Raw genomic sequence first — 20,627 nt, 5'->3', positions numbered from 1 at the left:
CTTTCCTCCCCCCTGGCCGTTTCCTGTTTGCTATTATTTCCTTCATATTATCCCCCTCAATGTCTTGTATCATTAGCTCCTCTTCTATCTTCTCTCCCGCCTGTCCTTTCCCAGCAGCCCCCTCTTCCTCTCTCTTTCTGCTTGGTTTCTTCCCTTCACTCACAGCCCCCCGATCTCTGTCCATACTGCTTCCGCTCCTCCCCGTCTCGTCACTGGCCTCGTTCTCCAACTCGACCTCTTCCTCTCCTTCTTTCCTCTCATCCTCTTCCATCACCTCCTCCTCTTCCTACTCCTCTCCACTTCCGTCCCCCTCACTGCAGCTATTCAGCTCACCATCAATTCTCTCTTTTTCTTCTCCTCTCTGCTGCTCCTCTGCTCAACTGTCTCATGGCTCCTTCCTCCTCCTTCCTTCTGCTCCTGCTCAGCTGTCTCATGGCTCCTCTCTCCTCCCCCTGGGCACACTCTCTGGCATAGTGGCCCTGCATGTGACATATGTGGCATCTGAATTCCGGACAGTCTCTCAGTCTGTGCCCCGGCTGTATGCACAGCCTACACACCTTGACCTGACGGTCGTGTATCACTCTGAAGTAGCCAGCTCCTTCAGCAGTCTCAAACTTTGTATGGCAGGGACACAACTCGGTCATTGAACTTAACTTTCATATGTCTCGTCCCGTCCACCACGTCCGTACCGGGCAAGTATCTTCTCTTAATGGGGGAGATGACTCTCACACCCCACCCAGCCAATTTGGCCATAATCATTCCGTCGGTTGTATATATGGGAAGGTTCAGGAATGATACCACAAGTTCATCGTTATGCAGGTCTTTAGCAATCACGTTGTTTCCTTTTATTTTGAAACCATCCATTATCTTCTCCTTTGCACTGATTGTTCCCATTGTTACTTCATATTTGTTGGCACTTAAAATTCTGCATCCCACCACACTTCCACATGTTGTTTTTGTTTCCTTCAAAAATTCCATCACACTCGTCTTCATCACCAATGATTTCAACACTCACTGTCTGGGCTTTTCCATACATGTTTTCTGTTTCTTTGTTCTAGTTCTCTGTTGTAGCCAGTCCTTTTTCAGCAGCCATTTTGTCAATCCGAAAAAAAATCAAAGAAGGGGCGAGTAAAAACTAAAGTCACTTTCTCCAAGCAGGAATCCAATTTACCACTCTGTCTACTTCCTGTGTTCAGGGTAGTATGGCTGTAAGCGAAGACACAGCCTACCAAAGGGCCTTTTAAAGACACTAACAGAACGCTCTGCTCTTCCGTCTATCTAAACACCTGCAGATTGCCCGAAACACAAACACTCTCGCTATGGTATCGCCCTCTGTTTTATGTAACGAGGAGTGGAGAAAAAGCTTACAGCATTACTCAATATACATGTTTGGACTTTTCTGTACAGTATTTACATTGGAAAAGACAAATACCAATAATGTAAAGATACTCCAAAAGAAAATATCTTGTAAAGATGAAACAATCTCAAATAGCATTTTCTGAAATCAAAAGACTGAAATATTTCAAAATTAATACAGAAATAATTTTACCACTGTTTGTAGAGAAAAAAGAAAAGAAATTAAAAATAAATGTCAAAAGACCAGAAAAAAAACAACAACAAAATAAGCGTTTAATGTGTGAAATAACTGTTGGTAAACAGTTGCATGGTAAACTTTGGAGACCATTGGTGCATTAATTACAGCTATCTTTCCCTTTACACCCAGCTCTCTTGCCCCCCATGAATTGATTTGATTTTGTATTTTACTGATTCTTCCTCTGTGTTTGTTTGACCCATCCATCCACCCCGATCTCCTATTACAAAATGTGGGAGAAATGGAATTTTCAGGAAACCAGGCTGGTTTGCATTTCATTCAGATATACTAGTTACTTTAGCTTAGCAGTTAGCATAGTTAATATATTTTAAATAACATGTATTCTTAAGACAATCGTTTCCTCTAAATCTCCTCCACACTAGCAGTTTACTTTGGCTTCCAAAGCAGCCGCAATTTGCTGTTCACTGTGGTCAGTTGTTGCTTCACTTGAGCTTCAGGCACAATCGTCTGTATTTACATCTTCTTGTCTCACAAGGTGCACCATGTGACCATGACCTTGTATATTATTGGACTATCCCTCTAACGCGACGATATAAGCAATTAACGTAGAATTTCACTGAAATAAATTGTAGTTTTGTGAATTTTTTGTAAAAACAATTACTATTGGCATACAAGGTAAATTCATCATAACATAAGGCAAATCTATTCAAGCTACAATTTAAGAGTCTATTATTGTGCTAGTTCAAATATTTCTCAAAAATAATTATACATTAAGTTTATTGCTGTCAATGCTCATTTCCATTTATATTAAATTAATTATGAAATAATATGTATGTGAATACATGGACATGATGATAGGTTTGTATTTTGAGATTGGAACAGTATTTAAGTTACAATTCTATATTTATACTATCTATAATCATACTAAGCCTGATCTACATTTTTTTAATGGAGTTAGTATTTTTTTGGAAATGGTGAAAAACAAGATTTTTTGAGTCTAGCATTTTCATTTACGTGTAAAAGCCTCCTTTTGCCTTTTCCTGTTGCTTACCCGTTGCCTCCTTGACCAGCTGGCTCTCTATGGTCCGACACTCTTTAACGGTGCTTCATTAACACGTCATTCGCAGACATTAAACACGCGGATAGTAACTTTATAGCAAAACCTTGTGATACAGGGGGAAATAGAAGGTCCTTATTTCCTTCAAACATTTCGTCACCCACCTGTTTCTAATTGTGTGGTAATGCACATGCGCAGTGCAACTGTAGCTGCGATATTGGAGGGTTACAGCAGATGGCGCTAAAATAAAGGGATGGTTACCGCTAAGTTGCTCCTTGGGTGCAGGAAAGCCACGTGGGACAGTTATTGTGCCGTGACAGTATCATTTCTGAAAAATGTCCTTCCACCTTACCTTTATTCCCACTACTACCTCAAGTCTATTGCACTATAGCTTGCATATTATACTGATATTGCACATATTGTCCAGATTGTGTATGTGTATACTAGGGTTGGGCAAGTTAAGGCTTTTTAAAGCTTTTTAAAAAAGTTTTTTTTAAGTGTTTTTAAAGTGTTTTTCTTTGGAATATGTATAATAAGCATGTCTTTTAGTTATTGCTACTGAAAATCTAACAAACATTAAAAAAGAAGGAAAAAAAGGTTTTGCAGTTTTCAAGGTGTATATTTCAAATTGCATCTATTGCACACATGAAAATACAGTTGTGAACACCGGCTGAATATCTATTATCAGAATCATTATAACTGTATTTTAACTGCTACTGTGTAAAGTGAATACTGCTGCTAAAAAGCACCTTATTTGTTTAAAGCATTTGCAAACCAAATGTTATTGCACTTTTGTTCATATAGCAGTACTTTTAAAATAAAAGTAATACACTTCTTTTGAATTCATTATGTCAATGTATCCTTGAGCAAGACACTTAACCCCAAATTGCTCCCGTAGCTGTGCCTACGGTGTATAGATAGATACTGAATTGTAAGACGCTTTGGATAAAAGCGTCTGCTGTATAATTATTGAATTTTGCGCATAACAATGCGATTAATCGCAGAAAATCATGCGATTAAAAATTTGAGTCGTTGCCCAGCACTAGTTTATACACAAAAGACGGAACTTCTTTGTTAGTACAGTACAATTTTTTCTTTTTTTCTTTTTTCCTTTAGTGCTACTTTAATGCACTTCTACTTCTAATTTAAAACATTCAAATATTTGTTTATACCTTTTATGTGTCAAGCGTGGAGGGGGCTTCAACTGAATTTCCTCAGTCAATAAAGATGAACCTGAACCTTAAACCTTGTATGCAACATTTCAGATGTGAGGGGATTGTCTTTCTTAAAAATTGGCACATACTGTATTGACCTTAATTTACTCCTGTTTATTATTTGTTTCCAGTAGCGACTGGTGGATTTTCTAGGTAGGGCTGTGCCACAGCCAATCAATTTCAGCAAACATCCCAGTATGATTTAATGCAAAAAAATTAAGGTATCAAACACGCATTACTACTTTGCAGTTAAATATTTAACATTTATTCCAACATGAAAGAAAGCAGAAAATAATATTATTTTTGTCACCCTCACAGGCAATTCAGTATAATATAATAATATATATCATATAATAATATTTAGTATAATATGAAAGACACAAATATATATATATATATTATATATATATATATATTATATATATATATATATATATATATATATATATATATATATATATATATACGCACAATTTGGGGCAAAACCGATTCTGCCCATGGTTGAATCTATTTGAGGACGCTGATTGGCTAAATTGTATGTCCCCCATTTATATCTTTAATCAACAATTGGCTAAACTCCTTCACAGACGTGGGCGATTTCTCCAGTGCCCCAGAGCTGCTGAGAGGACGCAGACAGGCGGAGAGGACGTGCAGGAAAAGCATATATTTTACGCAGATATCATATTTTACACATATTACTGGGTGCATTCCATATTTCTAAAACACAAATATTGACGATTTGTATAATTTATCATTATTATTATTTTATTTTTTTTTATTTTCTGTGGCTGAAGGAGGGGGCGGCGCCCTAGCGCCCTCTATTGGCCACCCCCCACTGTTTGTTTCTTACATTTGTTTTTCATTTAGTCATGCAGTTACACTCTTTGTCCACAAGAGGACTCCCCCTGTTTCCTTTGGTGCTAAAATCATATTAACGCATCCATCCTGTACCATTAGTGCTAGAATACAAAGAGATAAAACATTTAATAACCAACTACTGAGATTGTCATTAGTAATATGTTAATCCTCAAATCTTCTCTGGGTGCTTTTATTTTTGCGGTGAGTTGCTTGTCCAAAAATGTTACATATTTTGGACAAGGTACATTAGTAAAAGCGAAAGTAAAAGTGGTACAAGGTGCAGTTTACTTGCCATGTGGTCTGTATGTTGCACGTGAATTACCTGTGGGTGGATTGTGAAGTAATTTAGTACTGTAACATATTTTGGAAAATACAGGGACACCATGGTGTCATATCCCCCTTTGAGACCACAGTCATACTTTAAACACGCCCCTACCGCTCTGCTGTAAATTCACTGAAAACCCAAATAAGTCATCCTTTCATTTTTATTTCAATTTCACTTAACTCTCTGACCGGTGTGAGGCATCATTGTTCTGGAGGGAAATACAAATTCCAGAGATACAGTGTAATATCTATAAAATCCAACAATATAAAAAACAGTAAGAGCTTATCACTTTCACCTAACTACAAGTAAACAATAGCTGGACAGAAGTTATAACAGGTTTCATCTAGTTCTACCACAAATATGTCCATTTGAAAACGGCGAATAGTATGAGACAGCTACATTTGCTTAAATAAGATCTCACATTCATTAAACTGAAAAATAGTGGACAGGTTCTCTGCATATCAACTCCTATTATTAAATGTTTCTATTTCAGCGGGGGCTTTCAACCTCAAGCTGTATTTAGCTCTAGTCACATGGCCTTCACTTTATATTAAACATTTGCAAAAAAGTACACAAAAAAAGCAAATCACAATACTGGATCTTTTCAGTTTCAAGCCACACAACATATCTCTTTCTTAAAGGAGGAACAACAAGACTGAGCCATTAGATAATATTCCTCACATTTGTGTCCTTCCTTGCCACACAAGACTATTATAAGGTTTCTCAGAATGCGCTTGTTTTGTTTCAGCACCACCACGTACGGTACTAACCTGGTGTTCCATTCTACATTGTTAATATGTAACTCATGGAAGTTGGTGAGTGTTTATCTTCAACTCTGATCTCACCCATTATCGTATACGCACATCTCGGTTCGCATTTTGTCAGCAACTCAGAGGTAAAACAGGAAGATACATCAAAACAAAACTATAAAAAGAAAATACGTCATGGGGTATATGAGGTTATGGGGAGAGTAGCATGAGGAGGAGATACTGAGCAGTAAACTGCATGAATGGCAAAAGTGATGTATCTTAATTGGAGAATATCCCTTAAAGTATATAACTAGCGACATGCATCTAATGGCCTGGTCAAAGTCAGAGTACTGGATCTTAATGGTGGATGCTTTTGCACAGTAACTGAGGAGAAAGAAACACTCAGCTCATTTGGTTACTGTGAGTTTGTGGTTGTTTTATTGAGAAGAGCAACAGTTCTCAGGTACTCAGTCAGTAAGTCTCTTTTCTTGTTCTCAAACAGGAATTTTATACAGGGTAGCAGTATTATACAAAGAGGTCCCATGTCCTTAATCTGTGCTGCACATTCATTTCCCTTTAATTTTAGGTCACTTGCAAAAACTCACTTAATGGTGTTGGAATGTTTACAACTGTGTGCAGGGCGATCGCCTATATGTGTATACATATGTACACATCAGGTGTGCTCTGGAAAAGGTCTGAAAACACATTATGCACACCAAAAATAGTTTTTATTATGTACATGTTTGATATACGCGATACACATTTTCATCCCAAAGCCATTAACGATTAAAAAAATATCCCAATATGCAGTATGACCCATTCTCAGTAGCATAAAAATAAAATAGATTTGGATATTTATACAACAAACTGATGTTAAAAAGGAGTCCTAAAAGCATAGAGCAATTCTACATGAGAATTTTTACTGGAGACCCCTTGTAATAGTTATTACTGAGTGTTGCTTTATAAATGTATAAAGAGCATTTGAACAGTGGTTTCTAGTTGAGAAACACTGACGTAAGGCACACAAACATACAGGCACATACTGGCAAAAATATCTTTAAATAAAAAAATTGGTCTGTAACAAGGAGAAGGAAAACAGAGCAACAGCAGGGTGAACCAAGCACAGCGGCTGCCACATTGGTGAGATAGTTAGCTAGACATGCTAATGTCTGCAGTTTTGGTTTAGATTTTTCCTTTAAAGGCTAGCTCACAAGGCCTTGTTAACGATGTATATTTGTGCATACTTTGGTTTCACCAACAGCTTAAAGCTACATTAATCAATATTTTTTATTGAATGTTATTATCCTATGTAACGTGGGAGATGTTATTCATCCCAACAGCTCTGAGGAACAATCAGCCTCTTTAGGTTGCTGTTTTTATTTAGTTTTTTCATTTTGCGGACTGCAAATTTAATGTATGGTTGAATCTCATGGCTCTCATCAACCCTGTTTCAAGCATTAAACAGCTGTTTGTATATGGTACCTTCACAGTAACAAACTGATAAACAAAAGTGTAACATTTTGCAAGCTAAAAAGGCCTAGTGTTCCATGTCTGCTGGATGTTTATGTAGGCAATTATTTGATAAGAGATCAGCCATAAATAACAATGGATTGTAGTGGACTTTAAGGGAAAGAGAGTAACCATGGTGACGCGACGTCAGGTTGGGGGATAAAGGTGAGAAGGAAGCGAGTGTGTTTTTGTCATGTTTTGGGAGTGGAAATGAACGGTAACAAAGGCGTGGAGCCAAAAAGAAAAGTTGCTACACTTGTTTATTCCGGCGCTCCTACAGGGTTATTTGACGGTCTTATGTATACGTCAGCTCAGATGTAGCCAACAATGAAGCCTAGTATGAAGCAGGTTTGAACCCATTTTTTACTGCAATGAAAGCTGCTCACCAACACAGAATGTGGAAAAAAAACCTACACTACCAACTGCAGTGCTCATTTGAGTAAGGCTGACTGCTCTCCCGCAGTGATGACATTGAGAATAAAAAACATTACGTTGGAACGCGCCAAAGCCTACAGCTGAACCGTGACAGAAAAGTACTTCAAACCTTTTCTCATGATGGAATGAAGGATCGAAGTGTCAACATGCTCTGTCACCACCTTTAAGTTACAGTTTGGTCCTGCTAACGCTTTTTCTTGGAGGGACCACATTTCAGATTGGGATCATTTACTCTGTGCCACATGAGGTACAATTGAGCTGGAAGGAATCTGTGTACCAGTAAAAGTTCTTTATAATAGCAAGGATCATATTGATCTCGTGTGCTGAAGATGTGCAGTCCTCTCGTATGCACACCCATATGAGAAGAAGGACTTAGTCCTGCTTTAGCGAGACACATCCCCATGTAAACATCATCAAGGGGGAGAATAGTAATGGACTGGGACATATTGTATATGACCAAAGCTGTGTAGCCAGACAGGAGGAAGCCCCCACCACCAAGGAAGGGGGGAAATGAGTTTGACTCATGTAGCTGAACTGGGACAAAATACTTGCTTGATTGCACTCTATATGGCCCCTCATTCGCGATCACATAGCCAGTAAAGAGGTGCTTGCCTCCGTCGTTGTCCTTGAGGCCTTGGAGATACACGACCACGTTGTTTGTGTTGGCATAGACGTCATCATCACCATTTAGCAGGAAGCGAGCGTTAGGACAGTTTCTTTCCATCCATTCCAGGAAAAGTATCTGCTTCAAGGTGAGGTTGTAGAATACTTCATTAAAGTCCCATTGGAGGATGTCATTGTACTCTCGTTGCTCCAGCTCAAGTAGTTTGTTTAGTCTCTCTTTCTCAAATCCAGTATTCATTGTTCCAGTGGTGAAGATTCTTCGGATCCACACACCATTGTGTAACCTCTCTTTAGCCCAGGTTTTACGCAGCACCTCTCGGCGGTCGTAGTTCACAGGAGAACTTTTAATGACGAGCAGAAGGAAGACTTCTGCAGATTTATCAACTCCTCCACATTTGTCAGGAAGGTCCAGCAGCATGGGGTAATGGCGACAGTGTTGATAATAGAAAACGTCTTTTAAATCACCAGAAAAAGAGCTGAAGCCTGTGATGTTGGCAGCAGACGTATTCCTTTGACATTTTGGCCAGGAGTACACATAGGAGTTATTTGTGGAGGGTTGCCTTACTTGAATGTTCTCCTCTTTCACATCTATGTTGAGGTGGATGTTTTTGTGGTCAAAAAATTCATTGCAGAGATGGAGGACCAGTAGACCAAGAGCTCCCACCAGCAACAAAGTTCTTACCCTGATGTTTCCCATCCTTGAAACTCTGTAGTGACAAAACAAAGTTTTCTTATCAGAACATCTCAGTATGACATAAAAACAACTAATAAGCCAAATTAGTTAATAACTGCTGAGGTGAATTAAGATTAAGGATCACAGCTGCACACATTGCAGCACTGTCTACTGTACACAAAATCAATTTAACAGAAATAAATGTGGGGAGCCACAGTTTCATAGATTTGTGCACTACCTGATCAGTGCAAAGTAAACCAGCAGCTATAGAAACATATAATATCACAACAAACTCACCCAGAAACTCTTCTCAGGAGTTGGTGGACCAAAACAAAACTTAGAGATGAGTGAATATCGGACTTACATTTGACAGATAACACGTGACTACACAAAGAGACGCATGTTTTTCTGTTCCTGCTTAATGTATAAGTGGGCAATGTGCTCACACATTATTCACAAAGTGATTAAATGATGTAGCATCAAAGCAGTTTAAGTACACCTTGAATAACACTTTGAACTATATGAAATAGCCTTTCATATAGTCTCATAAAAGTTTCCTATTAGCACTGGTTTGATGTATTGTTCACATTGTTTCAACAAATCTTAATATTTGCTGTCAAATCAATTCACAAGCTTTGCTGTCAACAAATGAATCAAGTTCCTGTCTATGAAGGGTGTGGAGAAAAACATAATGAATGTTAGGAAAGTTTAAGGTGTCACTTTCTTAATCATCAGAATTAGAATACCATTAAGAACCTGGACTGTATTAGCCATCAACTCAATTTGGCTGTATGTCCCTTTGTCCTCTAATAATCATGTGTCCGTAAGTGTTGAACAACTACATTGTAATTGTGTCAGCAAACTGTGAACTGTGGACACATTTAAATACTTTAACTCAGCTCCTGCTGTATTATATTTGTTGTAAAGGGGTAAACAGTGGAAACCTTATGAGACAGTGCAGCCATCATTTTTCTGAACAAAGCAGCTGCTGTGCCACTTTTAGTGCACCTGATCCGCTGCAACTCAAACATCCAACTCCGCTGTTAACTTAGAAAGCACCAGTTTAAAAACTAACGTCAAAGTTAGCACACAGCAGAGTACTTTGTTAGTCTGTTGGTGTTTCCTAAGCCAATATCGTGCAAATTAACACTGTACTTCCTGCTCATTCTGCAGCATTATTTCAACTAACAAATAATTTACTGGAGAGGCAACAGATAGTCTGAAAGCGGTTTTAAATATCCAAAAGATTTTCTTTCTGAGCCAGAGGCAAGAAATATAGACTGTAGAATTTTACCTCATTTTAAATCTACAATATGAATATGTCCCCTCATTTGAAAAGCACATATTTGTAGCATCAACTGTTGCTTGACCTGCCTCTCTTAAAAACGATGCATAAAAAGAGACCTTTCTGTTCCAAAAACACAAGAGTTGGATCTGAAATGAAAACATGTTTACTGTTTGAACTTTGTCTTATAATATGAGGTGGGTGAATGCCCGTAAATTAAAGCTTTCGTGTATTTCCTCTTAGTGCTTGAATAACAAGCAGAGGCCAACAGGAGCGAGCAGACTGAGCGTCAGAGCAGACATGAGGTGGCTTGGCATCTCCTGCAGAATCCTCACATGCTGCACTATTACAGTACATAGGGTGGAAACAAACCAAATGCTTTCATGTCTCCCAAAATGGGTGGAATATGTTACATATAGACGATGTCAGGTATTTGATCATCAAAACAAACTAAATTCAGCGAAGCGTGAAAAAAAGGAAAGGCCCAACCAAATATGACATTCACTGTCAAATGTCAAATGACACACCTAGACTTAACACTCACTTCTCCCTGTAACTAAACAAGAGGAGATCCTGCAGATCCGGCTTTATTATTGACAGTATATAGTAAATTATGTTTACAACATGTAAACCTATTTTTGTTACCAGATATCTAAATGACCTGCAGTTACATTTTTGGTCAGTCGGCTAATAACGTGAAGACTTCACTTTCATTTGTTCTTCCTCTAAGTTTCTGCTATAGTCCTCACAGGGTTTATACAATCATGACAGGTAATGACACTGTAATCTGAAATCTGTTGTACAATTTGTATCACCCACACAAGAAAGTGGAAACGAAAACAGTCTCATTTATAAACACTGGTGAAAAATAACTAAAGAACTGGAGGCAACTAATATATTTATAGAGTACTTCCATTTTATGCCACTCTATACTTCTACTTAGGAAAATTTCAGACAGAAATATATACATATATATATATATATACATATATACATACATACATACATATGTATAGATACATACATATACATACATATATATATAAACATACATACATGTATGTATATACACATATGTATATATATATATATATATATATATATATATACACACATATGTATATATATACACATATATACACACACACATATATATATGTGTAATAAGATTTTAAGTCAGCCCCTAGTTACATTTCAAATTATCCATCATTTCACAAAAAAAGCAAAAATAAAAAAAGATTACAGAAAAGTCCACAACATTTACAACAGATTTATTCTGCAGTACTTTAGTGTTTTCTTCTTCCTCTCCCATTATTCATTTAAGAAACTCTCAGACGTATCTTTGGAAGGGCCCGGCCCCTAGTTTGGCTAAGTGGGATTTGCTTTGTTGAGAGATCGTAGAAACGTATGGAAGTATAACTATTATAACCTGTAACCTTTTTGATTCAAAGTATAACCATTAAACATATATGCTGTTTTATTTCTTGATAGAGGTGATTAAACCTATAATCTGTTTTAATTCATAATAGAAGTGATTAACCATATAAACTGCATAGACTCTTTATATAAAATAGTCACTCAAAAAGTATCCTTCCTCTTCGTAACAGGACCAAACCAGTTACAACCAGTTACATTCTGTGTCTGACTTAGAAAGAGGAGGACTCATGTGAGTGACACATGAACCTGAAGGAGGTACTAGCCTCAGAGAGGAGCATAAAAGCAGCAGAAAAACTGAGTGAGATTGGGCTTTTATCCCCCCAACTAGACTTAGGGATATTTTTCCCCTGAGAAGTGAGATTGAGCTTTTTTCACAACAAGAGAGTGGGATAGACTTCTTGAATAAACAAGAAGACCCATTTGCTGTCTTACCCACTTATAGGAGGACAGAAGACCCTTCTGCTATCAGAGAGGGACGCATGAGGAAGAGGAAAGATAGACCCCCAAAAATGCAGGAATGTCAAGAGAGCTGACTGAGAGCCTGTAAAAAACATGCAGGAAGACAGCAGAGCAGAGCAGAGAGAAGAGAAGAGGAGGGGGAGATACCAGGAGAGACCTGGATTATACAGCATCGCGAATCAGTGAAAACTGATTAGAAGAAAGACCCCTTTGAAGTAGGAGTGTTAGACTTGGTCTTTGTAGCACAGAAACTGTTTCATTAACTTGAGATTGTAGTATGTGATTGTTGTGTGAAAAACTTGAATAAAAACACAGCCTTACAATTAGTAAGTGTCTGAAGCCAAATAAAGTATTCTGGTTCTCTAAAACAATTTAACCCTCTTCCCCTGTCCATAAATGGTGTGATAAGAGGTGACGACTGAAACATGCAGAGGAGCTTAAGATAAGTTCCCTGGGTGAAGACATGGCAGCGTTAGTCATAAAATGGTGAGATGTTCACAATAGGCAATAGTAAAGTACAGACGAAGTACATAACTATTACATACAGGGTGCTAGGGTTGCATCCCATTAAGAGCGCCTAGGGCTTTGCCGTAAAAGACTCTTAAAAAGACAATAATTCCGAAATCCTAACGATTAAGCCACGGGGTGAGATAAAAGACCGACGGTATTGTCCTGACAGCGGAAAAAAGAATCTAATTCTTGCCGGTGGGACAGCCGACGGAGTGACCATCGTGTTAGGTGCGTAAGACTTCCCCGCTTAGACACGGGGCAGGAGCCGCTCGAGCTTCAGCTTTTATTGTAATTGAGTATTTTTCCATCAATGTATTTGTACTTTTCTGTAAGTAGCTAAAAACAATGATTGTTTCCATAAACCCCAGTTTTTTGAATAAGCACACAAATATATAATGGAATAATAATATACATTGTCGGGTTTAAGGGCAGAATCATTCGGCCCGCATAAAACATTGTACTGGCAGACTTTTATCAGGATAATGCACATTGTCCTCACTGGATCCAGTGCATTGATGCAGATTTTGTCTAAGAGGAAGTCGTATTTTGAAGGATCATGTGTCAACAACAGCATACCACTCCAGGGATAGTTACCTACCACTGAACAAGTAGCATACTACTCCAGGGATAGTTACCTATCGCTGAACAACAGTAGCACACCACTCTAGGGATAGGTACATACCGCTGAACAACAGTAGCATACCACTCTAGGGATAGTTACCTATCGCTGAACAACTGTAGCATACCACTCTAGGGATAGGTACATACCGCTGAACAACAGTAGCATACCACTCTAGGGATAGTTACCTATCGCTGAACAACTGTAGCATACCACTCTAGGGATAGTTACCTACTGCTGAACAACTGTAGCATACCACTCTAGGGATAGTTACCTATCGCTGAACAACTGTAGCATACCACTCTAGGGATAGGTACATACCGCTGAACAACAGTAGCATACCACTCTAGGGATAGTTACCTATCGCTGAACAACTGTAGCATACCACTCTAGGGATAGTTACCTACTGCTGAACAACTGTAGCATACCACTCTAGGGATAGTTACCTATCGCTGAACAACTGTAGCATACCACTCTAGGGATAGTTACCTACTGCTGAACAACAGTGGCATACCACTCTAGGGATAGGTACATACCGCTGAACAACAGTAGCATACCACTCTAGGGATAGGTACCTACTGCTGAACAGCATACCATTGACCACTTTTCGATCTCGGCGTCACTCCCTCAAACACTGAATTAAAATAGCATTAAGAGTGAAACGCTGAATTAAAATAGTATCAAGGACAGAGTAATAGAACTGTATCACAGGCTTGTTAACAAGTCTTATACACATTTATAGTTAATTTGAACTGCATGAACTCAAGGGCAGAATCATTTATCAAGAACAAAACATTGTACAGGCAGACTTTTATCAGGATAATGCACATTGTCCTCACTGGATCCAGTGCATTGACGCAGATTTTGCCTGAGAGGAAGTTGTATTTTGAAAGATCATGTGACTTTTATGTTTAACTCACATAACGGAATATTCATAACGATGTCATATAGACCAGTCTCTGCAAGATATAACCATGAATAAACAACTAAAATATAAGCTTTGATTAATACAAGACGGATTCAAAATACTTTTTTTTCCTGTCTGCAGCGTTGTTTTTCCGACCCAAGCGTTGATCTGAAATGGGCTTGTAGCCAATCAAGGAGGCCTATCACAATTTGATGTAATAAAAGTGTATCAATCAAAGCTTGACTAAAATAAAGATGTTACTGTTAGGCTATCATAAATATGTCCCGTTACTTTAAAACGGAAACTCCCCGGAGAAGTGAGTAACGTTATAACATGTTAGCTATAGCCAAGTGTACAAACAGCATTAGACCTTGACGTTGTTTGTATAATTAAGTAAGTGTAGACTGCTTACCGTTAAAGGAGATAATTCCTCTCGTGTGTCTCTGTAGCTCCAGTGACTATTGATAAATCCAGTGTGCAGCAGCATGTCACCGCTGTCAGCATGTTGGGCAGTGCCAGTTTCTGCTGTTCAGTCGACCCGCAGGAGAGCGTCATCTCTGTCTATCTCTTTAGTTGGGCGTATGCCCATATTTACTGATATCACAGCCTACTTCTATGCTTTTATTCAAGCAGTATTTTTACACTGTGGCATGGGCCTACTTTTACTTACAGTTCTTTTTTAACAGTTGCTAACAAGCATTTACTTCAGGGGTGCCCACACGCTTGCGAGTTACTTTTAAAATGACCAAGTCAAAATGGTCTACCTACATTCAAAATGCTAAATATCTATCTATCTATCTATCTATCTATCTATCTATCTATCTATCTATCTATCTATCTCTATAGTGAGTATACTTTATATTTTACAATATATATTTACAATATATGTTGGCGTACCTTGCATAACTGCATGAATCCTCATGGCACAATACAATTCTGTACATTGTTGGTCATACCTTACTCTGATGACTTGCACTGAATGGAATCAACCAGGGTTGCATAGTCCGGACAATAGCTGCTGCTAGCCAGCCTCAAGCAGACATCAGTCATGGTGGAACAGTATTTGGACTTAATATTCATTATGTGGGAAAAGGCTGACTCACATAAATAAGTTGAGCCGAATAATGCAGTCAAGAAGGTAGCACATTTCCTCATGTTTGGGTACTTTTCCTCTGTGAGTAAGTTCCAAAACTGTCCATGAGCCCTAGACTTCAGTTGAATGTCAGCCTGTAGTGTCAAAATCTCATCCTTCACTCCAGACGAGTTCAGGTGAAACAGCGTTGTAATTTTTTAATCAACCTCAATATCTTCCCGAAATCTGCAGCACATAAATGTAGCGACTGGCTCGAGTAAAGCAAAGTCTTGAAAGCGTTTGTCAAACTCTGACAGACACTTGTCAATCTGCTCTGTGTAGCGCGCACTGTCAAGTTGCGCACACGGCTTCCGTTGCATCTCCAGCTCTGACGTGAGGTTTTGGAAGTTCCCCAAATCATGGCGCTGCAGCTTTAGCTTCTGTAGTAGAAACAAATTGGGAGGCTAACTAATTAGCTCGCCAGAGTTGTGCGGTTGACCGCGCATACGTGGTGACCCATGTGTTAGAAAAGACATGATCTCAGACTGGCTGCCCTGTATGTCAAGTTATGTTGTTAAAATGTGCACTCTCCCCACTTGAGAAGGATCGATGAGTCTCCCGAATGATTTTAACTGGATTTCACTCAATGAACCAACAACTTTTCATTTTCCTCCTTTTATTTTGGTAGGTTCAGCATAGTAGTTGTTCAATCACTAAGCTTTTAGTATAACCACTTAGTGTAGGTAAAAAACCTTTAAATAGAAAAGAAAACAGAAACAAAACCCATATTCAATATGCAACTCATGTAAATAGGCAAAGCATTCATGATTGTTGTAGTTATAAAGTACCAGTGCCACATTCTATAATCTTAACATGATACATATAAAAGCACATACAGTGCCTCCACACTGGAACTCTTTGGTCCACATTGGAGCCTCCACTTCTCCATAGAGCGCCCCCCTGGAGGAATGAAGGAGCCCCACAGCCAAGCTCACTACAGACCACCTCTGCATCCTGCTGGTCAAAGTCATCTTCACACACCGAGGACCACCACTGGTTAGACTGGTTAGACTTCACCGGCAGTCTGCCTGAGCATAGACTAGTCACCAGCCTGACGGAGTCTGGAGAGATGATAGAAGATGAAAGAGAGAGAGAGAGATAAAAGACACCAGACACTAAATAACATTCTGTGTTATTTTTCTTGGAAGATCTTTGACCCAGAATATAAATCTGTTCATAAAATGATCCCTAAAATCTAAAAGAGATGGAGGCTGGACTCTCTCCTTAAGGAGTGTCCAGGGTGAAGTACCTTGTGGAGATACCGACGAGCCCCCGGCTGAGCTGAGCTGCTCAAAGTGGTGTCCAGTAGGTCATTGGTGCCTGTTATGGTGGAAACCAAAGAACCTGCTGGTGGAAACCAGTGAATAAGAAAGCTGTGAAGCTGAAGGAGGAGTCCTTTCAGGCTGGTTGGTGGTTGGCCCAGAGGACTCCTGACACAGCAGACATGGAGGTTTCATAATAAAGATATCTTGGAGCATTCAGCACCTGATTTACTGAGGCAGCAGCTCATCAGACAAGTCTGCTGCCATTCTAGCTGGTGCATGTGTGTGTCCACCTTGATACATTACTGTCATAGATGATGTCACTGATGGGCTTACCGGAGCAGGTGAGGCCCACGATCACGATAGAGTAAAATGGTATTAAACAGTCTCTCAGTGTATATCCAGACTGAAGACACCGAAGGCTGATCAACCACACAGATCTCAGTGAGGACGTCCTTCTCTCTCTGATAGAAACAGCAGAGCCACAGTCCAGTTCTCTCCAGGCAACTTCTGCTTCCTTCAGTGTCCAGAAAGGGCCACATACTGGTTCCCAGGATCTTTGATGTTTCACCTGCAGCATTCCTGCACAGCGACTGTTTCCTCCCACCAACCTGACATGTTCTGAACAGAAACAAGAGAGTCGTCAGTAAAGAAATTCCATTCCATTATCCAAACCGCTTATCACATTCAGGGTCACGGGGCGCTGGAGCCTATCCCAGCTGATAGCTTGGGCAGGGTACACCCTAGACAGGTCACCACCATGTGAGGCACATATAGAGACAGACAACATTCACGCTCACATTTCGAGTCAATTGGAGACTCAATTTCGAGTCTCCAAATAACCTAATGTCTTTGGACTGTGGGAGGAAGCCAGAGATCCCAGAGGGAACCCATGCAAACTCCACACAAAAGGACCGCCCGGGATCGGAGATCGAACCCGGGCCCCTCTTGCTGATAGTGCTAGCTACTACACCACTGTGCAGCCTTCAGTAAAGAAATTAATTTAATTAATGTAATATCAAACTAAAACTTGACTGCTGATTCTGCTTCATTGAATCTTTCTTTCTCTTTTCTTTCTCTATTTACCTGTTGATGTGAGATTTCCTTCAGCCTGGAGTCCTGGAGAAATAGACACATATTTGTTGTTTTGAGTAAATGTAAAAAACAGAGAAAGGTCCAAGGCTAACGACTGGAAAACCCTAAAAGGGTTCAGCCAATCAGAGGCAGCGAGTCATGATCGTCTTTCAGTACTCTGTGCATTGTTTCCTGTGAGTTCTTCACAATAAAAGCCCCCATTGTGATTGTGTTGTTGAGGTGTTTTAATGTGAAGCAGCAGCAGGAAATGTTGAGTTAGCATAAGCAGTAACTAAATGCTGCTCTGATACGTCTGTAGGAGAGTGAACAGGAAACAGTGAGGCTGATATCAGATTACAAACAGCCTCACTGATCACATGCTGCATCGTTTCCTGTCTATTAGTCATGAGTCTGAATCTATGGCGAACTCCGCCACCAACAATATAAAACACTTCACACAGAGATTATTACTGAATATACATTGATTGCAGAAATATTAATTGACTACAAATATAATCAATGACTAATGATTTGATGAAAATTCAGGAGATTTTAACTTCAATGTGTACGATTTGACAAAGTTTAGGACACATCATCACGTTTTATAAACTAAGAGGAAACTTTTGTGTTTTTATTTTTAACATGGAGGCTGGTAGAGTTCATGCAGTCAATAACTAATTACTTTAATTCATTATTTTTCCTTAGGAATATTACATTACAGTCATTTAGCAGACGCTTTTATCCAAAGCGACTTACAATTCAGATATCACATTTCTACACCGTCGGCACAGCTACGGGAGCAATTTTGGGGTTAAAGTGTCTTGCTCAAGGACACATCGACATTCGATTGGCAGAGCCGGAGCCGGGGATCGAACTGCCGATATGATTGCAGGACAGCCCTGCTCTCCACTTAGCCACAGTCGCCCTCAAGAATAATATATGTATTTTTTTGTACTTTTCTTTATTTGATTGCAATAACCTTTACTGGTTTTGTGTGTGTGTGCGTGTGTGAGTGTGTTCTGATTTAAAGATACAACAGAAATATTGTAATAAAGCACATCATCTCTAAAACAGAGTCCTACCTGAGATCCACAGCAACAGCAGCAACAGGTGATCCATGACGTCCAGGTAGACCGTCTCTCTGCCCGTCTGTCTCTCTGCCCGTCTGTCTCTCTGCCCATCTGTATGTCTGTGTGCTGTCCTTGGTGTATATCTGCATACAGGAAAAGGTGGCGCTTTACTGATGGGTTATCTGTCTTTAGTTTTACAGAGAAGAGTCTCTGTTACATGATCAGGTTCTTCTGTCCACCATGTTTCCAGTTTGACCAGTGGATCTGACAGTTTTTCAAACTGGTGTCTTGGTTCTCACTTTGGTCTGACACAAATCTGTTTAGTTATTGTCCTGTACAGCATGTGGGGTCATGGAAGTAGTATAGAACCATATAAATCTATAGAGCAAGAGAAATAGAAATATAGGAAAAAGTTAGATTCTCTTTATAGTTGTTTTAAAACTTTTGTGGTTGTTTGAGTCTCTTTGTAGTTGGTTCGCATCTCTATGTGGTCATTTTACATCTGTTTGTGGTTCTTTTAACTTTCGGTGTTGTTTTGAGTCTCTTTGTAGTAATTTAAACACTTTTGTTGTTTAAGTCTCTTTATTGTAGGTTTACTTTCTTTGTAGTCATTTTACATCTCATTGTGGTTGTTTTACATCTCTGTTTTTTCGTGGTTGAATTGAGTCTCTGTAGACGTTTTAAACATTTGTGGTTGTTTTAGTCTTTTTCAATTTGGTTCACGTATATTTGTAGTAGTTTTTAAAGTAATCAATCATTGAGTCTATAAAACATGAGTGGTATTTAGTGCAGCACACATTGATGAGATTGAGTCCAAGGTGACATCTTCAAATATCTTGGTTTGTACGACCAAGAGTCCAAAAGCCAAAGATATTCAGTAGAGTCAAACTTACACACCTGCCTTTCAGTTTTCAGAGGTAAAAATACAAGAAAGTCCTGCTGGAGTCCTTATCCAGACCCCTCCAGAGCCAGTTCAGGTCCTTTCTTTCCAGCTCATCAAGAGAAGTCCTTTGGCAGCAACCATTCCAAACTTCCACCAGTTATCTGTACATTTAAAAGCTGCCACAGAGCATCTTAATCATTATCCACCTCCATCTTTCTGTCATAAAATTAAGAAAAGCAGTGAAAGTGTCCTGAAAATTAACCAGACAACAGAGGTGAGTGTGTGTGTCCTCACATACTTTACATCTAACACAGAAAGGTGATAAAACAATTATTCCAGCTGTTTTGGAATATTAATGTAACCGATGGATCACTTTGAGGATCTGGTTCAGGTCCACTTTCTGACCCCAAAGTTCAAACTAAACCTGAAGAAGCAATATTTAGTTTTTTGCTCCACAAATCTGAAACAAACTGCAGCTCTGCTCCAACTCTCAGTTCTCTAAGACTTATATGAAAAATATAAATTTTATTCAGTTCAATTTGAGACTTTTTATTCATTTCTTGCACTGCACTGTACTGCGGTGTGATTTGCCTTTTAGTTTTATGTTTTATTTTGAACATGTAACAACTAAGTAAAACAAAACATGAATAAAAAATAAGATGAACAGTAAATATATCAAACAAATTATCATAAACAGAAATAAATATATTTCCTAAAAGAAGTATACTTATATGTTCCTAACTCTTCATAACTCTCTCTCCAGAACTCAAACAATAAACTCAATATTGATCCTATAAACCTTTGTGACTGGTAGCCTGTCCTCATGAATCCTCCTGGATTCAGGAAAAGGAAAAGAAACGCACCTGTGATTTTAAAGGAAAACAGAGGAAGAGCTTAAAACGGCAAATCCGGTGTCAGCCACACTATAAAAGACATTTTCCAGAGAATGACTCGGGTTGTGTTCTTTGCTTGAATAAACTATTGTTTCAAATT

General features: G+C 39.0%; 1 pseudogene; it reads right to left on the bottom strand.

Annotated features, from left to right (window-relative positions):
- Positions 1-6,174: 6,174 nt before the first annotated feature.
- Positions 6,175-14,715, bottom strand: LOC137870358 (N-acetyllactosaminide beta-1,3-N-acetylglucosaminyltransferase 3 pseudogene; annotated as a pseudogene).
- Between the last annotated feature and the right edge of the window lie 5,912 nt (positions 14,716-20,627).

The sequence above is a fragment of the Cebidichthys violaceus genome, unplaced genomic scaffold (genome assembly GCF_023349555.1).
Source record: "Cebidichthys violaceus isolate CVI_PGR_0920_01 unplaced genomic scaffold, fCebVio1.0.p SCAF_13, whole genome shotgun sequence".
In the NCBI taxonomy this organism is placed as follows: domain Eukaryota; kingdom Metazoa; phylum Chordata; class Actinopteri; order Perciformes; family Stichaeidae; genus Cebidichthys; species Cebidichthys violaceus.
The sequence above is the reverse complement of the archived record's forward strand: the minus strand, read 5'-3'. Positions and strand labels throughout refer to the sequence as shown.